This window comes from Myotis nattereri (genome assembly GCF_964212035.1).
Source record: "Myotis nattereri genome assembly, chromosome: X".
NCBI classification, from domain to species: domain Eukaryota; kingdom Metazoa; phylum Chordata; class Mammalia; order Chiroptera; family Vespertilionidae; genus Myotis; species Myotis nattereri.
Window position 1 is genome coordinate 65,818,109 of NC_138078.1, and position 21,520 is coordinate 65,839,628.

Genomic DNA, 21,520 nt, shown 5'->3' on the forward strand with positions numbered 1-21,520 from the left:
TTAAAGGCAGCAATTTAAATTGTATACAGTTCAAGTCCCACAAAACTTTGGATATTTCCTCTGTGTATAGGCAGAAGATGAAGAGAAACAGTATGGAAGTATCATCAAATCAGGGGAAGATTCTATACAGGTATGTATGCAACGCTTTCACTTCCTCTTTGCAATATGTATAAAACGTTTAGGTTATAGAATCAAACTTCCCCTTCTACAAGCAGCTCATGCAAGGTTAAGCCACACCTGTACAACCTCAGTATTTGCATTGTGTCCTCTCTGACACTATTTTTGAAAGTATTCTAAAATTGTTTTAAGGACTAGCCATATTTTTAGACCTTTTTCACATCGAATAAAAATTAGGATGACAGCTATGCTGGGAGTGGAATCCAGGGGGAGCACAAGATAAGGAGTATTTGTGAATAAATTCTACCACGTTGGTAAAACTGCATACAGCTGTTACTGGACAAACGAGGAGATCTTGGTTCTTGTCTTCTTGAAGGAAAGATTTCAATCAAGAGACAAAGTGTAGAAAAGCAAACAAGAATTTGTTGACCACAGCAAAAACTTACTTAAGGCAGTGAAATAAGGAAAGGCATAGAAGAAGCAACAGGAGAGCCTAGGCTGGACTGCCCTAGCTCACTGAGAAGTCAGAGAATAGAGGGCCTTGGAGACAGGTTTCAGGAGGTTAGTGTGAGATGAGGTGCTGCTGCCCACTGCTCACCTGGTTGCAAGTCTTATGGGGTCCCTTAGAGATTAGGGGATACATACTAATGGGGGGAGGCAATGGCACAATCATGCTCCCTAGAGGGAGAGTGCACTGGGACCTTCATTTTTAGAGGTTTTAAAAGCTGGTTGTTTAGGAGAGGTCTTAGGGGCAGATCAATAGAATATTCATCAGCTTTTTTGCTGATGTACCAAAGTGGGATTTATTCTCTTAATTTGTCTGTACTTGGGTGTGGTTGGCAAACAGCACCAAATTTGATTTCTGTTATCTGTCTCCCTAAGTAGGGAGATTTAAGCTATTTAGCCTCTGGTTGTGGAGGAGAAGTGCAAACCATTTACTATTAGGTGTCCTTGGTTTAGGGAAGATAGGATTTACTAGGTGGCTGAAAATTGCTGTTTAACTGTCTACCCTAGTGTCTCTATTCTGCTTGTCCTGGAATTGTCCTAGCTTCTTACTACTCTATACACAACCACCTCCGCTGTACACATCCAAACAAGTATTTCAACAATATGGGCTGCCTTTGTTTACATATATCTGTCTCATAAGGACCAGTCCTAGGAAGACAGATAACCAGTTATCTTGGAAGGAGTTAGGGCAAGGGAACAGTTCCATCATCTTTCACAATGGCATGTATTGGCTTCTTCTCGCCATCTCTTGGGAGTTTTTAAGGTGAGAAAATAAAGTTAAACAATTACCAATTTGGAAATTAAGTTATGAGAGTCCATGTCACAAATCAGGTTGTTTCTCAGTCTCATACAGAAATCAAAGATAAGAGAAAATAATTTAAGAGATTAACTTTATTCATATGAGTGTCAGGTAATAATACAAAGAATCCTAGAGCTTAAAAGAGTCCCTGTCTCTTAGGGAATAAATGCTAGTAAATGAACACATTGAATATTTCACCAGGAGTTAAAATCAGTAGTCATTAAGAGCTACAAAGAGGATTTCTTAGTGCTTTGTACTAATTAAGGATGCAATTCAAAAGTAGCACTTAAGATAGGACACGGTAAGCCTTTAGTCCTAAACACAATTGATTAAAATGGGTCTCACTGTTTGTTCTCTGGTCAATGAAGAGATTTAAGTCAGGTCAAGTAAGGGTCCAATATTCTAAGCCATTCAAAGTTCTTGTTCTTTGTCTGGACAAAGTAGGTAGAAGCACTTGTAGTGAAACACAACATTTAGTTTTGATATCTCTTAGGCAAATGTTGCTATCACTGGGAAAGTTTCCTTTCATCTGTCCCACTCAACTAGAGCAATTATACATCTTGGTTTGCCTGAAATAGTCTCATTTTATGCCTATAGTGCTGGCATAATTATTAGCAACACCTTTCATTCTTGAAAGTGTCCTGATTTTGATGAGGTCACCTTACATTCAACTATTACTCCAAATCAGAGAGCCTGGAACAAAATTCTCTAAAACTAAGATACAAACTGAAAACCATGATTGTGAATTTGTTGGTAAGTAGCCCAAATGTACCAAATGTATGAAAGTGTTCCTTTAGAATTTCCACTCAGCCAGCCTTCCTGTGGTTCTGGATGATGTCCGTTTTGTCTTTTAGTTGTATTTTTGAAGTGGTTGTGCTAGGCAGCAATTTCCGGTGTTTACCTATGCCGCCATCTTGGTTTCTCAATTGAAAGAGTTCCTTTAATGTTTGAGAAATGGAATGACATAATTGCCTTTTAGGTTAATTTCAGTACAACTTTTATTTTTTATTTTTTTAATATATTTTATTGATTTTTTACAGAGAGTAAGGGAGAGGGATAGAGAGTTAGAAACATCGATCAATTGCCTCCTGCACACTCCCTACTGGGGATGTGCCCGCAACCAAGGTACATGCCTTTGACCGGAATCGAACCTGGGGCCCCTGAGTCTGCAGGCTGATGCTCTATCCATTGAGCCAAACCGGTTAGTGCTAAGTACAACTTTTAAAGCTTTACAGTGTGTAGATATATCCATCAGAAGATTCTATAAAGAATTTGCATTTATTTGTGTGAAGAAACAGTGTCAGAGTCTTTTTAAAGAAACATAACACCTCTAGTCATGCCATCTTTTTATCAGTCAGTATGATTCAACACAGGCTTCTTATGAGCAAAAAGAATCTTTTTCTGTTTCTGAATTCTCAAAAGACAGAACATTTTCCAGAAAAAGAATCCTCCATAAGTGGTAGACCTGTCTTTATAAGTCAAATCATATTTTGGCACCTACTGGTGAAAATGTGACAAAGCTGCTCTTATACAAAAACCACTGAATTAGAGAGCAAAGAGACAAAAATCTGTAAATTAAGAATGTGAAATCAGGATGCTTCTGGCAGAAAATAAATAAAATACCAAAGGTGAGAGTGACTGGTAAGGTTCAATGGCACAGAGGAATTATGGAGACAGGCACATAGCACACAGGGAAACTTTCTAAAAAGCTAAGAAATGACCATAACTGACAGACATGATTGTGAACCGTGAGAAAGATGCCTACTGAAAAGTGCTTCCGGTGGCTAATTGGCTAAAAAACAAACAATGAAACAAAACAAAACAAATAACAAAACAGAGCCTAGAAACCATTTCTATACACATGCCTCTCATGCAAACTGCACTTCAGGAAAAAGCCAGCACTGAACTTCAGCCTGCACTGTGTTTCTGCCATCTGAGCCAACCCTGATAAAGAAGTTCTTAGAATCCTAGTTCAACCAATGGGACTTAGACTTTCCCCATCCAATTGAGCTGTGCAGCTATATCACCATCAGTTTCTTCACTGACTAATCAGAGCGACTCCATTCTGACCAATTAGTACAATGACTTTTAAACCGATCAAACTTGTAGGATTTGAAGTTCTCATTTGCATGAAGATGGACCAATTGGAGACCAGGGGTGGGGACTTCTGCATCTTCCAGAACACTTTTCCTTTCCACCAAAGACTATTTCCCTGGCTGAACTGAAACAGCAAAGATATCACACAAGCAGAGCTGAGCAGACCAGCACAGACCAGAGCAGACTGGCACAGAATAGAGCAGACCAGAGCAGAATAGACCAGGGAGTATCCAGCAGAGCTGTCTAGCCAGGCTTGGTCCCAGGCCTGCCTGGCCGTAGGGCACCTCACAGCTGTATCACAATTGAGCTGTTTTGTGCTGAATAAAGTTTATTTATTCACAGCACCCCAAATAGAGAATTCCTGCTGCCACTTATTGGTTAACATAATGAAGTTGCGAAACCTTAGTATCCAACTTACCAGTGATAGCAATTCACTTTCCATAGTTTTCCATGTTACCACAAAAGCCAATAGGGAAAAAACAAAAACAAAAAACCCCCCACCACCTAAATTTTTTCCAACTGAAACTTGTCTTAATCCCTAAAATTGGTCATTTAACAAATATGTGTTGAGGAAGGTCTATATGCTAACGACTATTTTAGACCCTGGAGACATAGCAGTGAACTAAATGACAAAACCCCTGCTCTTGTGGAACATACATTCCATTCAAGAGGAGTGTCAGATAGCCAGTCAATAAACAAGAAATCATGTAATATTTCAGATGATATGTGCTAGGAAGAAAATAAAGTAGAAAAGAGGTTGAGTGGTCCTTTGTTGTAATTTTATATAGGGTAGTCAGGGAAGGCCTCATGATAAAGTAAGTTGCAAATATGTCATTTTAATAGTGCTAGATTGGAATATTTGACTTCCTATGTCTTCTATGGGATTGCCAATAAATATTCACACATTAAGGCACTTACATCTATTTGGTCAACTTGTGGAATGATAGGAGAAGAAAAGACACCTGCTGGGTACCTACTATGTGCCAAACAGTTTATCTATTTATATGAAAGCCTAATCGGCCGTCCTACTGTCCAACCAGTAGCTATGACAGGCAATGACCACCAGGAGGCAGGTGCTCCAACCAGTAGCTATGACACACACTGACCATCAGGGGGCAGACACTCTATTCAGGAGCTGTCGAGCTGTGGTGACTTGGCAGCAGCAGTTCTCGGGTGACACACCTGGAACCAGAGAGGAGGGAGTCCAATTCCAGGATGCGTCACCTGAGAACCGCCCTCTCGCAATCTGGAACCAGTTGGAGGATGTTGGAGAGCTGGTTTCAGACCAATCCCCACAGGCAAAACTGAAGGACCCCACTTGCCGGCCAGGGCGAGGAGGGCAGGGAGACCATGGGAGGTTGGTTCCAAGGGGTGTCTTGCTCATCTTGCCCAGTCCTGCCCCACTGGCCACCTTCTAATTAATTACCTTTCAATGTGCATGAATCTGTGCGCTGGGGCACTAGCATATTATATGTGTTATCTCATTTAATCCTCACCATCACCATCTGAAGAATTATTGACCTCATTGTAGAAATGAGAATGCTGAAGTTCATTGAATATAAAGAAACAAACCAAGATTTAAATTTTTTTTTTCTCCTTGTACATCCCTGATATTATCTCCAAGCCTTAAACAAGACAGCTTTCTGTGAGTTGGGATATGAGAAAGAAGCACTTGTCCATAGTTTGGAGATGGGATGGGTCAGAGAGAAGCTGCAGCATGGACAGTCAGGTAGCAGAGGTGACAGAGAAAAGCTGTTATGCGTGATTGGCTAAATGAGTGTACAAAAGAAAATTAAGACCAACTTATGACACATGTCTCCTCAACCTTACTGGGGGAGGAAATTGACCCCCAGCATTGAAAATAACCATGGCCCTGGCTTTCTAAATGGAAAGATAAATACCACCCCTCAACCAATCTCAGAGTACAGAAGAACTTAGACAAATTGGAATGACATCATAGATGAGGTAACTTGTTTCCAAAGGTAATAATAAAGGGCATTTCCAGAAAGCACATGATGCAAGACAAATGTGTACAGTAGTCCCAGGTAAGGCACAGCACAAAATAGAAAAAAAAATCTGTGTTTAAACATTCCATAAAGTACATCTATATTTTCCCTAGGCTAATATTTACTTGTTACTTCAAACTCTCCCTTTTAAAATGGATCATCAACTGATAAGTCCTAATAATTTGTTTTATTGTCATTTGGAATTTTCCCCCAATAACTGAGTTTTATAATTGCAGAAATTTTTTCAATATTTATTGTTGAGATTATTACAAATGTCCCTCTTTGTTTCCCCCCATAGCTCCCCTCCACCCATTTCCTACCCCACCCCAGGCCCTTGCCACCCTATTGTCTGTGTCCATAGGTAATGTATATATGCATATAAGATCTTTGTCTATTCTCTTCCCGCACTCCCCCAGACCCCCTTCCCTCTGAGAATCACCAGTCTGTTCCATTTCCATGCCCCTGATTCTATTCCATTCACCAGTTTATTCTATTCATCAGATTTTGTATTCATTTGATTTTTAGATTCACTTGATAGATATCTGTCTTTGTTGTCACTTTGTTGTTCATAATTTTTTATCTTTACCTTTTTCTTCATCTTCCTCGTCTTAAAGAATACCCTTCAGCATTTCATATAATACTGGTTTGGTGTTGATGAACTCCTTTAGCTTTGTATTGTCTTTGAAGTTCTTTATCTGACCTTCAATTCTAAATGATAGCTTTACTAGGTAGAGTAATCTTGTTTGTAGGTTCTTGCTATTCATCACTTTAAATATTTCTTGCCACTCCCTTCTGTCCTACATAGTCTCTGTTGAGAAATCAGCTGACAGTCATATGGTCACTCCCTTGTAGGTAACTAACTGTTTTACTGTTGCTGCTTTTAAGGTTCTCTCTTTGTCTTTTGCTCTTGGCATTTTAATTATGATGTGTCTTGGTGTGGTCCTCTTTGGATTCCTCTTGTTCAGGGTTCTTTGTGCTTCCTGGACTTGTAAGTCTATTTCTTTCACCAGGTAGGGGAAGTTTTCTGTCATTATTTCTTCAAATAGGTTCCCAATACCTTGCTCTCTCTCTTCTTCTGGCATCCCCATAATTTATATGTTGGTACACTTGAAGTTGTCCCAGAGGTTTCTTACACTATCCTCATATTTTTGGATTCTTTTTTCTTTTTGCTGTTCTGGTTGGGTGTTTTTTGCTTCCTTGTATTTCAAATCGTTGACTTGATTCTCAGGATCCTCTGGTCTACTGTTGAATCCCTATATAATATCCTTTATTTCAGTCAGTATATGCTTAATTTCTGACTGGTCCTTTTCCATTTTTAAAATTTTTTTTTGGGGGGGGGGCATTATCACTAAGATCTTTGAAGGTCTCACTAAGTTCCACAGAGGTTTCTAGAAGATTCTTGAATAACCTTATAGCTGTGGTTTTGAACTCTATATCCAGTAATCTGCTTTCTTCCATTTCTTTCATTTGTGACATGTTCCTTTGTTTCCACATTTTGGTTGCTTCCCTGTGTTTGTTTCTATGTATTGGGTAGCTGCTAAGTCTCCTTGAGTTGATAGACTGGCCTTGTGAAGTAAGTGTCCTATAGGGTCCAGTGGCTCAGCATCCCCAATCACCTGAGGACACTCTTGGTGCACCCCTTTGTGGGCTGTGTGCACAGTTTTGTTGTAGTTGAGCCTTGATTGCTGTTGGTGTCACTGGGAGGAATTGACCTCCAGGCCAATTGGCTGTGGGGACCAGCTGTGACTACAGTGAGAGGGCTTCTGTACAGGAGACACCCTTATCGGGCAGGACTTACTTCAGTAGGGCTTTGGTGCTTACTGAGTCTTCCACTTGAGTGTGTCATTTATGGATGTGAAGAGTTGTAACCTGGTATGGTCTCACAGTGACCACTGGGTACACTGGCTCTTGGGTCTCCAGAGAAGTTGGTGGGCCACCCAGCAGGAGCTGCAGAAAGATCTTCAGATTCCTTCTCTTTGTATCAGTTTTGGAAGTGCCCAGATGAGGCCCAGCTGTGAAGCAAGGCAGGCTGGTACTGGTGCCAGCCTTGAGCCTTTTATTGACAGCTTTGGGTCTCCCTGACCCAGCTGCAGTTTGTTTGACAGGTTTTAGGCTGAGAAAGGACAGGCCATTCATATGCAAAAGCCCCTGTGCACAGCTTGGGTGGGGTGGTAAATTGGGTGGAGTGGGGTCTCAAGGAATCACAAGGGTGGAGCATACAGAAATGGCTGCCAGTGAGTCCTGCACCTAGGAGGTCCCAGCACTGGAACAATGACCTCTGCGAGCACCTCTGTTTAGAAGACCCTGAGTTCCTGCCCCAATGCCAGACAGTCTAGTTCCTCCCCATATGTGTCTGGATCCTCCAGAGCCTCGCCCAACACTGGAGGTCAGAGCAAGTGGGAGCTTGTAAGTTCAGTTCATGGTGCCAGCCTTTTAAGAGGAGCAGCTGGGTCTCTAGCAGCCTGTGTGTCACTCAGCCTCAATTAGCACTGGTTTTTACAGTACATAGTTCTTATTGCCGGTAGGAACTTCTTTCCACAGCTCTGGGACCCTGGGCTGGGGGACTGGTGTGGGGCTGGGACCCCTAGCTCCTCCGGGTGGCCTCTGCAGAAGCAATCTCCCTCCTGATAAAAAAGAAGCACACTCAGGTGCCAGACCAGCCTGTTCCATGTCTCTGCACCTCCTACCAGTGTCAGTGTGTTTTCTTCTTTACCTCCCTAGTTACAGTACTTCCACTCAGCCAACTTTCCCACAGTTCTGGATTATAGTTGTTGTGTATTTTAGTTGTAATTTTGATGTGGCTCTGGGAGGCAGCAAGTACAGGCGTTTACCTACGCTGCCATCTTGGTTCTTCTAAATGCAGAAATTTTAAGAATCTTTATGTTATAGATTCTCCACCTATCATTTTAAGAGAAGGGAAGTGAAAATTGTCATAAATATCCTTAATGTTAAAACACCCTTTTCCCCATCCTGTAAGAAGCCCATGTTGAACCCTTCATAGGAAGTAATCCCCAAAGAGAAAGCACATGCCAACATTCTTGCATATTCAATACTTCTGGACAATTTTGGACATCTGCTTTTTGGTGTTTGAGATGGTGATGAGGTTGGAGGGAAGGGAAAGCTTTGACTAATGTGATTTTATTGATGAGAGAGAGAGAGAGAGAGAGAGAGAGAGAGAGAGAGAGAGAGAGATCAATTTGTTGTTCCAGTTATTCCTGCATTCATTGGTTGATTCTTGTATGTGCCCTGACCAGGGATTAAACCTGCAACCTCAGCATATAGGGAGGATGCTCTAGTCAACTGAGCTATCCAGCCAGGGCTTGGCTAATGTTTTTTGAAGTGGATGTTTCAGCTATGAAACTCAAAAAGCCAAGCAATGATTATTTTCCCCGCAATGACTAAGAACTTAATAGCAAGAGGAAACAAGCAACAGTTGTAAAATAATAAGTTAAAACAATCCTAAATTGGTGCCATTTCATTGTCAGAGTGACTCACTCCTTTTCCTTCCAACCCCTCTTTCTATTGACAAAAGAAACAAAGTCTCCCTAACCATTTAGACTTCTTGGGAATCAATTCTTTCATCACCAATGTTCCCTCTCACATTTGCAAACATGTTTATTTAATCAGCAAAGTGGAGGCAGGCAGCTCTCTAGCTGATGCAAAAGCTAGTTATAGTCTCTTTTATTATAAGAAAGGATAGAAAGCTAAAGAAATAGTCTGGTATGGAAATAATAGCTAACACGTATTTAGTATTTACTAAGTGAGAGGTAAGTGAGATAAAATAACACACCCATGTTATAACCAATAAGTGGAAATTGCAGAATTCTAAACTGTGGTTCACTTGGTGTGGATTCACATCCTGGCTCTGCCTTTACTTATAGATCAGATTTGATCTTATTGATGTGAATGTTTCTGAAATGGCCTTAAAAGACTATCATACCTAATTTCTACCCCTTTAGTTCTTCTACCAAGAGAATGTTCTGGCATTCTTGATAGCATAGTGAGAGTAACAGAAGAAGTCCCTGGATTAGCAATCCCTTCCATTTGCTTACACTTTCTAACTAATGGGCACCAACAAGGCATCAGGTAAGGTGCTTATAATGTAGAGGTGTACAGTACAGACCTGAGAGGCTAAATGTCTCTGTGTGGATAGCTTGAGACCTCAGGTTACTTAGCTTCTTCGTGCCTCACTTTCCTCATTTCCACATAGGAATAATAATGGTACCAACCACTTGGGACTATAGTGAAGATTAAATGAGGTAATCAGCCAAGCCCACAGTTCAAAGGCCACATGCTTCAGTATGTCATACACATAAAGCATAAGGAGGCATTTGGGACAAAAAGCCTTTCCTCTCCATTGCTGGAGAGAAGAAAGAAAGGGATCATGTAACTCTTTGTAGCAAAGGGATTATGTGACCCTTTTAAAAGTAAGAATAAAGCCAGAAATACCTGTGCAGGAAACTCTAGTGAAATGCAAGGAATTTTGCTGCCCCAAATTTGTAGCTTTGTGCAGGAGGTTCCAGGTACCATATCCCATCAGCTGAAGATTGATTATATCTATACTAGTATATATAAAATAGGAGCTGGTGATATACAGAATTACAAATCAGTCTGTTTGTATTCTCCACAGGCTAACATTTTACCTATGAGTAGACATCTTGGAGGGAGCAATGGACAAAGGCTGAGCAAACCAGGGGAATTCTGGATTTAGAGCTAAGCTTTACCTTGGTCTAGACCAGACCCTATTTGATAAGTCACAGATGCACAGACAGATCTCAGCAGGGCAAAAGTTACAAACAAAGGTAGAAATGTAGTGACCAATGATTATACCAGTTGGCTTGGGGAGAAGCTTATATAGGGAGGGGAGGAGTAGGAGACTCAGTGAGAGTTGTAGGTGGGGGCTGAGCTGTGGAAGTAGCCTTTCCCTGGCCCAAGTCTTAATTCAAGTCTGGCACCTTTGTGAACAGAAGTTTCAGACTTTGTCACAGTAATTTTGGTAACATACAAGGAAATTTACTTGGAAATTTACAAGAAAGATCTTGGCAATATGCAAGGAAAATAACAACAATAATTAGTGGCTGCCACAAACTCTTAGTTAGTTGAGTGGGATATTACTCTCTACTTAGATTTTCTACCAATACAGAAAGGATATTAAATGGAATAGCTTAATGTAGAAAGTTATATGGGCCAAGTAGCTGAGCTGTTCTGGTCATGTTGTCACAGTTGGGAATGTTTATAGACTACTAGAGGCCAGGTGCACAAATTCATGCACAAGTGGGGTCTGGCCAGTCCACCCCGATCAGGGCAATCAGGCCGAGCTGGCCAGGGGGAGGGGATGTGGGAGGTTGGCCAGCCAGCCCTGCCCCTGATCAAGGTGGGGGATAATCAGTGATGGGGCTGGCCCTCCAACCACCTGTAACCCCTCCCCCTGGCTTGCCCCATCCCTGATTGGGGTGGGGGGTCTATAGGAAGTGGGGCCAGCCAGGGGGAGGGACCACAGGCCTTTGGCCGGCTGGCCCTGCCCCCTAGTCAGACTCCCGGTCTAGGAGACAATTTGTATATTAGGCTTTTATTATACAGCATATGCTCTTTTGAAATTATATATATATATATATATATATATATATATATATATATATATATATATTTAATTTTTATCCGATGTACTAAAATTTACCCCTTGAAATATTGCACAAATGCAATATTTTACAGTATTTGCAGTGTTAGCAACAGCATCATTTTATCTATTAAGCACAAAAGGCTCAACAAAATCTTCAGCAAATATTTAGTTGGAACAAGATCTTCAGAGAACCAAAAAGAACAAATGAGGATTTCATGTGACTAAGCTCACAACTGGCACTTTACAAGTAAATATGTTTATACCCAAAGCCTGTTCAATTGGTGAAAATGTTTTCTATCAATCATTAACTGCCATGTGACCCAGACAAGACACTTCAGAGCGCCAGTCTAGCTAATGGTGGGAGTCAGGTTGGAGGGTAAGGGTAAGCTTATAATCAATCATCCCAATACTGTCATTCTTTAGGTATTTAGATACTTAGGTCAAAGGAATTGGCATATGAATGTAGGGGGTGAACAGAGACAGAGGTGTATCTCTTCTTTTACATCCTCACATGTAAAGCATACACAAATATGCTTTCCCATATGCCTTTGAATGTGGCTTTTTACTCATTATAGAGAAAGTGAAGTGGGATCAAGCTCCTTGTTTAAAATGTCCAGTGTAATTAAAATAAAGTGTTGTTTCACCTGGAATTATTCACATGCTCCTCATGCTGCTAGATGCCAAGCAGAAAAAGGCAGGGAGTGCCTTCAATTAACAAAATCAGAACCAAGCAACTTTCCTAGAGCTAAGAGTTCCATAACAAGTCTAGTAAAGAGCAATTCAAGGTCCCAGGGCTCTTCCCCTCAAGATTTCAAGTCCTGAGAGCACCAACACCTGTGTAGAGGTAGCAGACAATAAAGTAATCAAGAAGTTGAGTTCTTTTCTCTATGCAGATACTAGAGAGTGACTCATTTATACTTATTCTAAACCCCTTTCAGCAGGTGTTCTTGTATTGTAGATGCTAGAAAGCTAAACAAACAAACAAAAAAAGATAAAAACATTGCCAGATTATTGCAGTTAAGGTTCCAACTGTGATTTAGATTCTACCAGTCAGCTTCGTCCACAGGAGAACTGACATGAAGTAAACTTTGTGAGAGATATTAGTAATTCTTCAATGCAATTGGTTAGAGGCCTTTGGTTACTCTGCAGAAGCTAGTGAGGGTTTTTACTACTCTCCAGCATGACAAGTGCTGAGTACTAGGTAATTGCAGGAGTGAAGTTTCTGCTAGAAACATCCTGTGTTGTAGTTGACAGTTCTGCTGGCTAAGTAACATCCAAACCAAGGTCTCTGGCTCTCTCAGAGATTCTGTAAACTATCTGTATCAGTTATTCATGGCCACAATAATGCTTCATAAGAAAACCAAAATTTCAGTGACATACAAAAAAATTTATTTAGCTCATGAATCTGCAGGGTTCAGATGGGCTGGGCTTGCTTGTGTATCTGTGGTCAACTATAAGTGAACTCACCCACATCTCTTGGGGTCAATTGGCTGTGAGACAATCTATGATTGCTTCAACTGGAACAACTGGAATGACTTGGCTCTGCATCACAGGTCTCTTAACCTCTAGCAGGTTAGTTTTGGCATGTTCTCTTACAGCTGTCAGAGGAGCAGGAACAAAGCCTCTACATGTAGCATATCTACTAACACTTCATTGGTCAAAGAAAAATCACATGGTTAACTTCAAAATCAAGGGACATAGAAATATTCTCATTTAGTGAGGAAAACTACAAAATCACATGTCCAAAAGGCATGGGTAGAGGTGGGAAGAACTGGCGCCAGAAACACCCAAACACTGAATACCTGCTTAAATTAGGCAGAAGAAATTTGGTTGTTTTCAACTAAGAAACTTGACTGATACAGCCACACTGATGATTTATAATCAATGGTTAAAATGTGCCAGGGTGGCAAAACTCCACCAGAAAAGAAAAGTCGGAAAAATAAATTGTTTTCCAAGCAAATACAATGATTAAGTTAAGAATTCTATGATTGAGCTAACCATCTTTGGCCTACTCCTACCCTCCCCTTTTTTATTTCTCTTGCATTATCCTGTTGTTCCTCTCCTGAGATTTTTCTTTAGAGTCTAAAGAAACAGAATGCTAGATATATCCTAATAAATGCACTAAAAATTTTTGGAAAAATATCAGTAGAAGTTAACAGGGAATGCCTCTGAAGAGGGGTACAATAGTGTAGAATGGAAAGTAGTTCTAATTTTCACTGTGTGCTCTTTCTTGATTGAATTTTTTGCCATGTTACTGAATTATTCTTTTGGGTATAAATTAGTCCAAATTCTTTTTTTAATTAAATCTTTATTGTTCAGATTATTATAGTTTTTCCTCTTCCCCCCCCATAGTTCCCCTCCACCCGGTTCCACAACCACCCTCTGCCCTTACCCTCCCCCCCCACTGTCCTCATCCATAGGTATACGATTTTTGTCTAGTCTCTTCCCGCACCCCACCTCTTTTCCCCCCTGAGAATAATCAGTCCATTCCCTTTCTATGCCCCTGATTCTATTATATTCACCAGTTTATTCTGTTCATCAGATTATTTATTCACTTGATTTTTAGATTCACTTGTTGATAGGTGTGTATTTGTTGTTCATAATTTGTATCTTTACCTTTTTCTTCTTCTTCCTCTTCTTAAAGGATATCTTTCAGCATTTCATATAATACTGGTTTGGTGGTGATGAACTCCTTTAGCTTTTCCTTATCTGTGAAGCTCTTTATCTGACCTTCAATTCTGAATGATAGCTTTGCTGGGTAAAGTAATCTTGGTTGTAGGTTCTTGCTATTCATCACTTTGAATATTTCTTGCCACTCCCATCTGTCCTGCATAGTTTCTGTTGAAAAACCAGCTGGCAATCGTATGGGTACTCCCTTGTAGGTAACTAACTGTTTTTCTCTTGCTGCTTTTAAGATTCTCTCTGTTTTTTACTCTTGGCATTTTAATTATGCTGTGTCTTGGTGTGGTCCTCTTTGGATTCCTTTTGTTTGGGGTCCTCTGAACTTCCTGGACTTGTAAGTCTATTTCTTTCACCAGGTAAGGGAAGTTTTCTGTCATTATTTCTTCAAATAGGTTTTCAATATCTTGCTCTCTCTTTTCTTCTGGAACCTTCATAATTTGGATGTTGGTACGGTTGAAGTTGTCCCAGAGGCTCCTTACACTATCTTCATATTTTTGGATTCCTTTTTCTTTTTGCTTTTCCATTTGGGTGTTTTTTGCTTCTTCGTATTTCAAATCTTTGACTTGTTTCTTGCGAACTTCTAGTCTCCTGTTGGATCTCTGTATATTATTCTTTATTTCAGTCAGTGTATGCTTAATTTCTAGTTGGTTGGTCCTTTTTCATATCCTCAAGGGTCTCAATAGATTTAGCAAGGGTCTCACTAAATTTATTGGCGGTTTCTAAAAAATTCTTGAAAAACCTTATAACCATGGTTTTGAACTCTATATCCAGCAGTTTGCTTTCCTCCATTTCTGTCATTTGTGACCTGTTTCTTTGTCTCCACATTTTGGCTGCTTCCCTGTGTTGATAGAGTGGCTTTCTCTGCTACATGCCCTATAAGGCCCAGTGGCTCAGCCTTCCCAATTACCTGAGGTGGATATTCTTGGTGCATCGCTTTGTGGGTTGTGTGCACAGTCTTGTTGTAGTTAAGCCTTGATTGTTGTTGGTATCACTGGAAAGAATTGACCTCCAGGCCAATTGGCTGTGAAAATCAGCTGTGTCTACGGTGGGAGAACCTCTGTGCTGGAGATATCCTTCTGGAGCAAAACTTGCTTCAGTGGGGCTTTGGTGTTCACTGAGTCTGCCCCCTGAGTGTGTCCCTTATGGATCTGAGGAGCTGTAATCTGGATGGTCCCACTCTGACCACTGGGTACACTGGGTCTTGGATCTTTAAGAAGGTGCTAATTTAGCCTCTGCCTGAGACTACCCAGCAGGAGCTATGGAGAGATCTGCTGATTTCTCTTCTTTGTTTGGGGTTTGGAGGTGCCAAGATGAGGCCCAGCTGTAAAGCAATGCAAGCTGCTGTGGGGTCTTGGGCCTTCTTTTGGATGTTCTGGGTCTCTCTGACCCAGCTGCAGTTTGTTAGGTAATTTTAGATTGCAAAGGGCCAGGCCCTTTCATTTGCAAAAGCCTCTGCTTGCAGCTTGGGTGGGGCAGGCTCTCAGGGAATCAACAGGGCCAAGCAAACAGCTATGGCTGATCCTCAGCCCTGCCCTAAGAGGCCCTGGGTCTCAGTGCCCCATGGTAATCACTGCAAGAACCTCTGAGAGAAAGCCACCCTCGAGCTCTTCCTGATGCCAGACAATCCAGTTTCTCCCGTATGAGTCTAGGTCCCCAGAGACCCGCCTGGAACTGGAGTTCAGAGCAGTCAGGAGCTTGTGTGTCCCTCCCGATTGAAAAAGGCCACCACATCCTCAGTTGCCAGCCCTTTCCTTGCGAGCCTCCGTATCTCTCCACTTTACTTCCACACCTCCTCTGAGTCTCAGTGTGCTTTTCTCTTTCCCTCTACTTGTAGAATTTCCACTCAGCCAGCCTTCCTGTGGTTCTGGGTGATGTCCGTTTTGTCTTTTAGTTGTAGTTTTGAATTGATTGTGCACGACAGCAATTTCAGTTGTTTACCTATGCTGCCATCTTGGTTTCTCTGCCTCCAGATCTTTCAACCCCTGTTATTCTTAAGTAGGGTTGGGCAAACTTTTTGACTTGAGGGCCACAATGGGTTCTTAAACTGGACCGGAGGGCCGGAACAAAAGCATGGATGGAGTGTTTGTGTGAACTAATGTTTACTTTGAATTTTCAAAGTAAACATCATAACATCATTACATAAAAGGATATGGTCTTTTTTTTTTTTTTAGTTTTATTCATTTCAAACGGGCCAGATCTGGCCCACGGGCCCTAGTTTGCCCATGGCTGTTCTTAAGTGTCTATTCTCAAATCATGCTCTTTTACCAAACTGTCTCTGTGTAATGCTATGAGAATTTTTTATTATCGTGTCTTTTGTAATGCTCAGCAGTTAATGACTTGTCCAAAGCTATCTGTGCTGAAAGGCAGCAGAATGATATGAAAACCGACTTGCCATCTTTTAAAGCAGTTTAGTTCAGTTTGTCAAGGCTACTGGCTAGAGAGAGAGAAAGGGCCACATCTACAATATTTAAGGAGAGATATCTATTTAAGTGTAAGTATTAAAGAATAAAGTAAAAATGAATTTATTCTTCTCATATGATTATTGTTTAATGGGCACATTTAACCAAAATAATGAGAATGTACTCTAGATAAAATGTATTCAAGATTATTTTTACTCATTTTTTTATTTTTTTATTAAAGCGTGTAGTGGGTAAGGGATTCTCCAGAATGTTTTTAATTAGCTAACTGTAAAGAGACATAAAAAATGGTACATACTTAGGTGAACTCATTACAAGCCAGAGTTGGTCCTCTGAAGGCTCAGAAATTTGATTTGGTTGGCATTCACAGAACAAATAAGACATATGCTAAAACCAAAACAAACACCAGGACATACACTCCCTGTAGCAAGAACTTTATGGCTGGTCAGCTTATAATCAAAAGTTTCCAGGAGGAAGTGAAACTCAAGTAAGAGGAAATAGTTTCATGATTTGAGTGAAAATTTGCCAGATTGAGACCCCATTACCCATCATGGAACACGTATTACAGGGAATAAACAGGTTATCTGCATTTTGAGACCTGAGTGCTTCTCCTCTGGTCAGAGTCCAGATGGGCATCATCAGCATCTAGCTTTTTGTATATCCTTTATCTATATTCAGGCTCACTGTCTCCTCTTCTCCACCCCATATTTCTCCAGTATGTCTGTATTATCATTAATTAGAGTCCATCTTACCAAATCGTAATCATAGTCTAGTCCTGCCTCTTGGAGGGAGCATCAAGTTTTGACTACTTCTGATCTTCCTCAACACTCATTTACAAATCATGTCTAACAATCCTGGCACAGATGAGCAAAAATCCATTTAGGGCTAATTTTGTTAATTAAAGTCACACAGGGTAATTTGTTTCTCTTATATCCTTGCTTTATTTCCTGTCTTCTCTGTCACCTTCATTTGCTACTCCATGGTGTTACTACCTTCCCTTTATTCTCCTCACAGGGCAGACACTTGGATTTTTAGAGGGAAGACTTACATTTACAGCCCAAACTAAGGAAGACAGTAAGCTTCAGGTCGAGCATTCTTGGGGCTCCCAACCTCCTGAATAATTTCTAAATATGATTCTATAGAACAGTCAGGACATTCTAAATCTGACATTTCAAATACAAAATATGTCTTAAGTGAACCTGGATGTAATGATAATATATACATTTACTGAATTACAAAGTTTTTTTTTTCCCATTTCAGCATGAAATCAGATGAGATACACAGTGGGGAAAAAAACACTGTGTTTGTTACCTGAGGAGGACACAGCTGACAGTGATGCAAAAACTCAAACCCTGAATTTTTCTGAAGAGCCCATTGTGCTCTTCACCTTGTTGCTTCTTATTCATATTAATCTATGGGCTCTTGATCCCTTCTGCCTCTAGGACAGTGATGGCGAACCTTTTGAGCTCGGTGTGTCAAAATTTTGAAAAACCCTAATTTAACTCTGGTGGCGTGTCACATATAGAAATAGTCATAATTTTTTTCTTGATATTTGCAACCATAGTAAAAAAAGATTTATATTTTTGATATTTATTTTATATATTTAAATGCCATTTAACAAAAAATATATATAAAATGAACAAAAACAGAAAAACAATGTACATTTAGGAAAAAAATAATAAAAACAATGATAATCAACTGGTACAAAAACTAGAAATTAGTGATTTCTTTGGTGCTGAAGTTTGTTTCCTAATTCTTCGATTGCAGGTTCATACTTGGTACACTTCAAGACCAAGCAAGTGCCACTAACTTCATCTGTTAGCCGATTTCTTTTGTTTGTTTTAATATTATTTAATGCTGAGAACAAAGTCTCACAAAAATATGTTGATGAAAAAATTGTTAGCAAAGCCATCGTTAGATTTTTTATGTCGCTAAAAGTGTCAGGTACTCTGTTCCAAGCACTCAAAATTTCTTGTTCGTAGTTGCACTCTTCTTCATTATTCAAACGATTTCGTTCCAGATTTTCAAGTTTCGGCCTTAAGTCAACAAACGCATGAGTCCAAATGCTACCTTGAAAATCTGCAAGTTGCATCTCTAAATAGTCAATTTGCATCCATTGGAAATCCTTTAATTCCAAAGTACTGTAAACAACTACATCCGGATACTTAATTATTTTAATGGTCTGTTCTAGGCTTCTAAATTGGTCGAATCTTTTGCTGAACTGTTCAAATAATGAGTTTACTATATTCTAGTACATAAGTATGGACTCCATTACACTCGTTGTAGTGGCCTTCTAGAAATACTTTTTTATCCGAGTAAAATACTTATAAGTTTTAGTTTCAATAGCTCTCTTGAAAATTTTAAGTTTACTTTCAAAAGATTTGATGTATCCAAACATAACGTCAATACTTTTGCCAAAACCTTGTAATTTTAAGTTCAGTTCATTCATATGAACAGAGGGATCTGTAAAAAACATCAAATTGCTGACCCACTTATGATCATTGATCTGAGGAAAGTTTGCCAGATCCTTATTCTCAATAAATACCGTAATTTCTTCGAAGCACTCCACAAATTGCTCAAGTACTTTACCTCGACTCAGCCATCTCACATTATTGAACATCAGTAGTCCACTGTAGGTTGAATCAACTTCTTGTAAAAGTGCAGAAAATTCTCGCTTGTGTAGGGGTCGAGAAGCTATAAAATTCACAATTTTTGTTACAACTGACATTAAATCATTCAATTCTGAGAATCCTGATTTGGTACACAACACCTCCTGATGGATAATGCAATGAAAAGGTACAAGTGGATGTCTAATAGCTTCCATAAACAATTTCAGGAATCCCACATTTTTCCCACCATATTTGGTGCCCCATCTGTCATGACTGACACAATTTTAGAGATATCAATGTTTAGGTCACTGAATGGTTTTTTAAAAAAATATATTTTATTGATTTTTTTACAGAGAGGAAGGGAAAGGGATAGAGAGTTAGAAACATCGATGAGAGAGAAACATCGATCAGCTGCCTCCTGCACACCTCCCACTGGGGATGTGCCCACAACCAAGGTACATGCCCTTGACTGGAATCGAACCCCGGACTCTTCAGTCCGCAGGTCGATGCTCTATCCATTGAGCTAAACCGGTCAGGGCTGAATGTTTTTTATAACAACCTTACATATTTCATTTCCTGATGTACTTATTGGCACTGATTCTGACTTTATCAACTCTTCTCTCATTGTGAGACCATCAGAATATCTAGCAATAATGGCCAACCGAGCATTTGATATGACATCAGTAGTTTCATCAAGAGAAATCGAAAAATATTTACAACTGTTTAAGTCTTTTTTAAATTGATGTAGTGCATTTTTGTTAAGATCTATTATTCTGTCTTTGATAGTATTTCTACTGAGTGGTAACTCAGAAATTCTTTTAATAATATCATCTTTATTTTTCATATCGTGAAATAGAGCTGGTGCACATCTTAGATATGTTTCCTTAATAAATTCCTGTCACTGAGGGCTTTTCCATGCTGAGCTATGGAGTGAGCAATACAGTAACTTGCTGATGTTAAATTTGTAGAGCATCTTACAAATTTAATGATGGAATTTGATTGACTTTTATAGAGGTGTAGTTGCCTAGAAATGTATTTCTTCCTTTAATCGATACTTTTTTCAAGAGCTGACAATGATTAGTTTCAAAATGTCTCTTTACATTCCACGTTCTGCTCACTACCATTTCATTACACAGTATGCACAGTGATCTATTGTTTCTGTCGACCATCCCGTACGTCTCAGTCCATATGTCTTGAAAGGGTCGGCTACTGCTACTTCCACTTCCTTTATCATTCAATCTTACTTTTTAATTTTTTTTATTCTCCATCACAAGGCTGCAAAAATAAATAAATATAAATCACAGCATTTTTTATAAAAGGTTGATAGGTTTCTTACCTATTAACTTTTTGCAGTGTTGTTGCACTGACTCCTGGTGCAAAATAATTCAAAGATAGTACATATAACCAACAAATACATGGTGCTGTAATCAATTATCCGACATGCAGAATGTCTCGTTGAGCACTGTTGCACTGTATATCTTTTTCTTCTAACCCTCCCACTCCTGTCTCCTAACGAACGTGGCGACCAAGTGCCTCCATTTGCCGAATGCACCCGAACGCACGGGAAGCTTACCCGAGGCACGTGTTGACAATAACAAGGCCATTTCCAGAATTGGGCATTTTGTCATTCGGGTAAAAATAAAATGTCATGAGTAAAGATTAATCTCTTTATAGTGCAATTCTTAACCTTTTTATATTACTGTCAATATTGGAACAATGTATCTTGGACGTTCTCACTATGTATCTTTGCTACGCAACACAGATGTACATGTTTACCTCCGGTTTTAGAATTGCATTATTGATCATGGGTAACGTGAGTAATAATATTACTCGAATTATGCCCAACTCTGGCCATTGCAAGAGACAAATATTTGAGTTATGCAATTTTTTGTCTCTGTCCATGCGTGTCACCCAAAATGAGTTTGTGTGTCACCTCTGACACGCGTATCATAGGTTCGCCATCACTGCTCTAGGACTTTGGAGGTGGAAAAAAGGACTTGATTAAATCTAGAATATATGTCCTGACCAGGCAGTTTTCTCAGAGAGGACTAGCTTGTGGTCTATAGGAAGCAGTTCAGTTCCAAGTCATTTCAGTTCTGGTTTGGTGTACAATGTATAGAACAAACAAATAGGAACTTTGGAAAATTAATGAGGCTCTGGAAAAGATTCTATCCTTCCAGTTATCTTGAAATTTTGAGTTCAGTCTAAGCAGTCTTTGAGTAAGTATTTAGCTATGCTTGGGAACCTGGCTAGAACCAAGCAAACCAAGTGTAACTTGCATAAAGATTGTAGTTCACAGACCTGGGGCGAAGCTGAGGGATAGTGTCACAGAATGATGCCAAATCACAAAATCTGGAAGATCACTCTAATATGCATCATTCTTAAGGGGATGTATAGAGAGAATCCAGTTACTGAGGCAATGAAAGAATGTGTTTAAGCGTTAGAACAAGGGACAGTGCTTGAAAAGCTTCTGATGTTGACAAGGGGCTAGTTTTAGAACAACTGTTTTACAGTATTCACATACCTAGAACACAAATGACCATGTACATCATGAGATAAAAACACCCATCTTGAGAATGAAACATTACCCAATACAATTGAAGTTCCTGGGTTCTCCTCTCTGCATCTCTCTGAGTTTCTTGTATTTATAATACAAATACATGTAT

General features: G+C 39.8%; 1 protein-coding gene across 1 annotated transcript in view; it reads left to right on the top strand.

Moving 5' to 3' along the window:
* Positions 1–21,520, top strand: part of SYTL5 (synaptotagmin like 5) — a 334,838-nt gene that overhangs the window by 76,948 nt on the left and 236,370 nt on the right. The window contains 1 exon segment of the mRNA XM_081081271.1: positions 71–130. The gene's annotated coding sequence lies outside the window, so the exon portion shown is untranslated.